This window comes from Marmota flaviventris, chromosome X, assembly GCF_047511675.1.
Source record: "Marmota flaviventris isolate mMarFla1 chromosome X, mMarFla1.hap1, whole genome shotgun sequence".
Lineage (NCBI taxonomy): Eukaryota > Metazoa > Chordata > Mammalia > Rodentia > Sciuridae > Marmota > Marmota flaviventris.
In genome coordinates, this window is record NC_092518.1 from 14752714 (window position 1) to 14760226 (window position 7513).

Genomic DNA, 7513 nt, shown 5'->3' on the forward strand with positions numbered 1-7513 from the left:
GGAAACAGTGACATCAAAAACCTAGTGACAGCACAAACAGCACCTGGCCAGGGCTTGTGTTTGAACAGGGACTTTTGGTAGATAGATATATTTGGTTCATTTGATTAAAACTGCTGGTGTCACCAGGTAGCAGGAAGAATGAGAACTAGTTTCATGATAACTAGTTTTTCAGTTCAATATATAAAAATCTATTTCCATGAGTAGCTATAAGGGATAAGGCAAACAATGTTTAAAATTCATAAGGCTTTATAACAACTTGGCACAAATACAGAAATACTGACCTGAAAGTCAGAGCACAGCTAATAACAATAGCGTTTCATTAATATTTGTGATGGTGCCTTGTACTGCATGTGAGAATCTACTTAGTCCTTCCAATAACCCAGTATCCATGGGTGCTACTTGCACATGAGACTGGGAGAGATGTGAGGCATTCAGTCACACAGCTTGTAGGTGTCAATACTAGCCTCCACCTTTAGAGTCCAGGCCCGTCCCCATTACATTACAGTGTCAAAGTGTGATGAACTCGTCTCCATATTTAATTAGAAGTGTGTCCTTGAACAAATCATTTTCTATGGGCCTCTGCTTTCAAACAGACAAAGAGGCTGAATTACATCAGCAGTTCAACCTTGGCTGCAAGTTAGGATCACCTGGAGTGCTTCTGTAAGGCAATCTGTTGAGTGTTTACTGCATGCCAAGCATTTCATTTGATTCTCTCAATAGTACTGAGCTCATCAAGGAAATAGGGAACACCTAGTCTCTTGGAGAAAAATTGAGGCTGGAAAAATTTGGTAATTTGCCTAGTTCATAGGCTTTAATTCATGCACATGGGGCAATTTTGCTGTTTAGGTCTCAGGTGTTCCTGACCACCATTCCTCGTCTTTTAGTCCTGGGAAGAATTAGTCTTTTCCTTTTTTACTCAGGGACTGTTCTGTCTCCAGGCTCAGTCCCTTCAAACCTGTTTTTTTTTTTTTGGGGGGGGGGGTACCAAGAATTGACCTCAGGGGCACTTGACTGACCACTGAGCTACATCAAAAAAGCCAAAAACAGTTTTTTTTTAAAGCCTATTTTGTATTTTGTATAGAGATGGAGTAGGATTTGCGTAGTGCCTTGCTGTTGCTGCCTCACCCTCCAGAGCCACTAGATTACAGGCATGTACCACCAGTGTCCAGCCCTCCCGTCGTTCTCTAAATGTTCTGAGATATTCCTTACTCACACTTTAAATTTGACAGGGCACCTTCAGAGGTCCCCGAATATTTCTACCTCTTTAATGCATGCACCATACAACCTGGTTAGTTCCTTATTATCTTATCTGTACCTATGGGCCCACAGTTTGTTCAGGCAAAATTTCAGATGGTTCTTCACATTTGTCTTTACATATAATTGCTGTTTTTTCCCCTTCAGAATGTCCACTTTCCTCCTCCCCAGCTTAACTGCTTCTAGTAAGCTCAGTGTAAACCTTTTTTTGGTGGGTACCGGGGATTGAACCTAAGGGTGCTTAACCAATGAGCCATATCTCCAGCCCTTAGTATCTTTTGAGATCGAGTCTAGCTAAGTTGGTTAGGGCCTCACTCTCACTATCCTCCTGCAATACTGAAATTACAGGCATATGCTACCACGCCTGGTAGACATCTTGAGGACTCCTCTAGCCACAATGGGAAATGAGCTAGGTCTTTTTTTCCCCCAGCCTTCAGTATCCTCCTTTAAGGTAGTTGTTTTGAAGAATCTTTTCCTTTTGAAGTATTTTTCTAGCCCTTCTACATAAAATCAATCCACTTGCCTAGACTGAACTGGAAAGTAGCAGGAACCAGAGAGAAAGTAAAAGGACCCGAGAGAAAGCAGGAGCACACAATTTGCTCATGGCTCACCATCTCTGCTTCCTGCACTCTGGCCCAAGCCCCATCATAGTTCCCCTCGCTTATAGGAACCACCTCCCAAAGGCCCATCCCTGCTTCCATCTCATAAACTTCCCAGCCCACAGCCTCCAGTGTTCCTCTTAAATACAAAGCTAATCACGTGACTCCTATGGGCCAACCCCTGCAGTGATGCCTATTCCACCCACAGCCAAAATCCACGTGCTAACAAGGGCCTGTAATGCATGACACCAGTGTTTCTCAAACAGCAAAGACAAATCACCTGGGGATCTTGTTAAAATGCAGTCTATGGGCTAGGGCTGAAGCTCAGTTGTAGAGTGCTTGCCTTGCAGGTGTGAGACTCTGGGTTCAATCCTCAGCACCACATAAAAATAAATAAATAGAGAGAGAGAGAGAGAGAGAGAGAGAGAGAGAGAGAGAGAGAGAGAAAGAAAGAAAGACATTGTGCCCACTTGCAACTAAAAAAAAAAAAAAAAAAACCAAAACAAAAAGACAGACTATGACCCAACATATGTGCAGCAGGTGAGGCTGATACTGGTAGTCCATGGACCCCACTCTGAGTAGTAAGGCTCTCCATGTCCTATTTTCAATTACTTCTCTGATATTCCATTCTATTCTCTCCCTTGCTGTCTCTACTGCAGCCATACTGGCCTCCCTGCTGTTCAAAGAATACACCAGAAATGTTCCCTTTCTTAAGGCCTATGCACTAGCCATTCCTTTAGGCTGGAATGTTCTTACCCAAAATAGCCACTAAGTTAATTTTCTTGCTTTCTTCACATCTTTGCTCAAATGTTACCTTTCCAGTGAGGCCCACCCTGATGACCCCATTTATATCACAACCTGTCTTCCTCTGTCCCCAAATTCCAGGTCCTGCACTCCAGGACATCTTTATCTTGCTCTTTTAATTTCATAGCTATAATGACATTTTATCCTACTTTGCAAACATAGGTATTATTTTTGTTATTTAGCTTCTTTCCAATTCTAGAAAGCCAGTTCCTTGAAGAGTCTCCTTTTTTGTATGTTGTGGTTACTGTTGTTCCTCAAGAGTCTAGAACATTTGCTAACACATAGTATTTGGATTTTGAATTTAACTGTAATGAGAAGAAATCAAGATAATATGGCACAACTGTGCATTCCACTGTGCACACTTTGCTCGGGACATGACATATTGCTCCCAGGTGCTGCTTGGCATATTCTAAGGGATTTTCTTGGTCAAAGTGCAACAAAGTAGTTCATACTTGAGACTTTTCATGTTTTCCTTTCTTTTTCTCCGGGTGACTCAAAATGTTATTTTCTCTGATAAACTTTCAGTATCTTCAGAGATAAATTTCAGAAAATAAAAAAAAATAGTATTTGTAATTACTGCCTTCCATCCTACCTATGACTCAGATGGGTAAGTGCCTCTCCTGCACTTCATTGTCTTTAAATTTAGTAAAGCAATCAAGTATGTCTTTTATGATGGCAAAATTTGATTCCCTTTTAATTCCACCAGTCATTTTATCCTCCTTCTCCCTTCATTTTTCTCATCCTCCTACATTACTAAGCTTTAACCAGGCATTGTTTGACTGACATTGTAGTTAGTATTTTTATATAACTAAGAAGATGATTTCATGGAATAATGGCACAAGCTAACTTTACTGATTTAGCTCTTGAATTGATCTCAGGCACCATGCAAAAAAGATCAATATATTGCCTTGATTTTTAAAACTGGATTTTCCACTTGTCCATCTTCAAAAAAGGAATTTCTTAAATCTTAGGTTGAACCATATGAAATTGCTATTTATGTAAGTCAAAATGGCTGAATAGTGACAATTTCATATGGTTCAATCTAAATATAATCAGGAGGGTTTCTACCCACCTCCCTTCAGAGAACAACCAATTCCTTAAAAAAGAAGCAAGCCTAGTGGGTTTTAGAACAAAAAGCTTCTTAGAAAATAGGGCACTTAGCCTAGGTGAAGAACAACCATTCTTGATGTTCCCATCCTGACTACCATGGCCCCTCTGTGCAAAGCTCTGGGCTGAAAAACAAAACTGGCTGTGAGTAATGAATAAGTAAGGTCATGGGGGGATTTCCTGTAACCATTCATGCTTTATAATTATACTCTCTACCTTAGTTCACTTACAGAAATACAATATTGTTGCAGCTTCATATATCTTTTCCCTAAACCTTGCCACTGCTTTTCCAATATTGTTTCCTTCAGGCTCTGCTCATCTACTCAGATCTTTAGCCAGTGCCAAAGGATTTGTGCAGGTACTTGAAATTCTACTATGATAGAATTGCTTTTATTCACCATCCTTTTGAGTCACACTCAAGAGAGTCTATGTTCTAGTTATCTACCATGTGTAACAAACGACCCCCCCCCAAACACAGTGGTGTAAAACTGCTGTTTTATTATGCTTGATTATTCTATGGATCAGGAATTCAGATGGGACATAGCAGAGGTAGCACAATGATGCCTGGGGCTTCAACTGGAGCATTTAAGGACTGGGGTTGACTCTGTGGCTGAGGTCTAGGATCATTTGGGGGGCATTTTCACTTATGAGTCTGGAGGTTGCTGCTGGCTCTCCAGGTGGTCTCTCTGAGTGGGCTAATCAATGTTTCACAGCATGGTGGTTGGATTTAAAGAGAAACTGAAGAGACCCAGGTGGAAGCTGTATCACCTTTTCTGACCAAGCCTTAGAAGTCACATAGCATGGGGCTGGGGTTGTGCTCAGTGGTAAAGCAAATGCCTAGCTTGTGTGAGACACTGGGTTTGATTCTTAGAGCTGCATATAAATAAATGAATAAAATAAAGGTCCATCAATGTCTAATTTTTTAAAAAAAGAAGTCACATGGCATCACACCTATAATAACAAGCCTGTGCAGATTCGTGCAGAAGGGATATTGGTGGTGACCTCCGATGGGAAGAGTGTCAAAGGCACATCACAAGAGGAATATGTGGAATGGACAATGTTGTTGCAGCTCATAAATATTAGTTGTTATTATTAGGCAGTCTCAGGTCATTTTGTTGAATGTAAATTGTTCAAATAATGATTCTCAACACTTGATTTTTAAATCATGGAGTGAGTTTTGCAACTTTTCATGTACTTTTAAGCATTTTTGCACATTTTCTCACACTGATTCAAGTTTCACACCCCTCACTTATAAAGTTCTAATTTATTGAGGGCCTGTGTGTAGAAGAAGTATCAGCTGTCAGGTGGAAAAGTGGCTTCCGTGGAAGAAAATTGAGGTTATTTTTTTGTAGTGAATTTGAATTATAACTGGCTACATTGATGACTGATGGCCCAAAGTCCATTACAGTCCTTGAAGGATCAATATTTAGATCTAGTTTTTCTATCTGTCTTAAAATCCAGGAAGAGATGTCTGTCTCCTGCTCAGCAATATGGCAAGCATCAGCTTGACCTACCTCCAGCCAGCAATGTAAGCACTGTGGCTCTTTGTGCTTGCATTACAGCTTTAATCTTGACAGCAAACACTGAACAAAAACTGGCCATGTAATGTCAAATACAACTCAGAAATTTTAAATATAAAATCAATGTTTATACAAAGATAGTGAAAACATGTTAAGTAAATTAAATGAACACTGATGATTGAAAATTAGTTTTTAAAAGGATGAAAAAGGCAAATGAGAAGGTAGACAAGATTACTTTTATGTTTTTGCAATTATGCAATTATCCTAGGTTGAAATTATAAAAACACAGAAATTATAAAAACATGGACTGGATATTGTAAATGTTAATTCTTATGCTAATTTGCTTTTAGACAATTCATTTAGAGCTAGAGACAAATGTGAAAATTCATTAAGGCATTTGTAAACCAGAAAAACAGGAATAACTGGATGAAAATGAACTATAAATAAAACCCCCAAATGTAGCAATGTGTGTGAAGACTCAAACTTCTGGGAAAGAAATATATAAATAAGCTTTAAAATGCTTAAAGGATTGTAAACCCACCCCCTGCTGTTATCTCTATAAAGAAAGACACTATATCTGTTTCATTCAATATTCAATTTCCATTCTATAAATATTTACTTATGGCATGTTAAATTATCAATATTTGAAAAAATGAACTTGGAATATTTAGTTTAATTTTTAATTAGTTTGTTGCTTTGACTAATCATGTTCAATCCAAACATTTTCAACCACTTTATTTGTTATCAATTAATCTGGAGCCAAATTAGGCAGAGCATTATTAGAAATAAAAAGGACTGTGAGATGCAATTCCTGGCTTCATTTTTTGGGGGTAATTTACTTGAGGACAAAATGTGTGAAAAAAATCCTCAAACTATTTGAATAATAGTTTAGGATAACAATAGAAAATCTGTCATAAATTTCTGTCTGATTATTGAATCAATTGTAAACATTCATTTCTTATCCTGTAGTATATTAGGTAATGTTAACCATCCCAATACAAAAAACAAAGAACTAATGACCTAAATATAAAAATATCCCTTTCAATACAAACTGATGACAAAATACTAAGGGAATTTCCTCCAAGAACCAAAAATGAAGCAGAAAACTGAAAAATTAGGATTTTAAGGGTGGAGTTGAAGCTCTTTCTGCTCAGTGGAGTGGTCATGGGTTTGGTTGTTTTCTATAACCAAGGGAATTAGTTTTTACATGCCAAATGGGGACACACACCTACACTTAAGGCCAAAGGAAATCCAGAAAGGAATGACTTTTTAAAGCCATGAACCTCAAAGGGAGCAGAAGTAACATCTACCTCCTTCCAGGGAAACAATCACTCTGTTCTCCCGGTCCCCACCTGAAAAGCTAAAATCTTAATTCTGCTCAATTGAGCTATGGTTCACATATATACTCCCTTTACAGTCCAGTAAACCCCAACTCATGAAATGAACACAAAGAGTGCTCTCCACCCAGTAATAATTCCCCTGGTAGAAACAAATGCCAAACCAAGCCACAAGGGATTCATGCAGAAAAAGCCTTACTAAATATGAGTTTGACACTTAAAAAAGCATAAGGATTAGCACAAGGCAACCAACACAGTCAATGGTTGGATGAGACCCTCAAGTCCTTCAGATGATGAGATTTTAAAATTACATACTATGAACTACTTCTATACATGTTTCTAATTCTCATGTCTCCTCAGGAAAATAGCATTATTGAGTCATGAGGGGGATTTTGTGGAGAACTGCAATCTTTGGTCATAGCATTAAGAGCTCTTGGTTTCATAGCCCTACGAGCCCTCTGAAATTGACCTATTTTTTTAAAAAAAGAAAAATATGATAAAATATCAAGGTAATATCAAAAAAGACCAGACAGGCTTGAAAAAATTGATTTGCTTTGAAATGAAAAAATACAGTCATTAAAAGACAAACTCAGTGGATAGATTGAGTTGCAGATTAGGTAGAACTAAAAAAAAAAAGAATTAGTGAAATGGAAGATAGAGGTGAGAGTTTCACCAGAATTCAACACATTCTGGGAGTATGGGAACAATTGCCTCAGATTGGCATGATAAAAAGAGGAAGCTATGAAGGGGGTGAAATTTTAGATGAACCTTAAAATCTGGATGTGTAAAAGAAGGTGTTTCAGTGGAAGGACATATTAAGATAAAAAAGATATCCATTGGATTTGAAAGAGATACAGAACAACCACCATCTGATATTGAGCTTCAAGTTTAA

At 38.3% G+C, this 7513-nt stretch overlaps 1 non-coding gene across 1 annotated transcript; it reads right to left on the reverse strand.

Moving 5' to 3' along the window:
* Positions 1–6965: 6965 nt before the first annotated feature.
* Positions 6966–7092, reverse strand: LOC114086211 (small nucleolar RNA SNORA25). Its single transcript, XR_003581616.1, has one exon. It is a non-coding gene; the product is annotated as a small nucleolar RNA SNORA25 (small nucleolar RNA).
* Between the last annotated feature and the right edge of the window lie 421 nt (positions 7093–7513).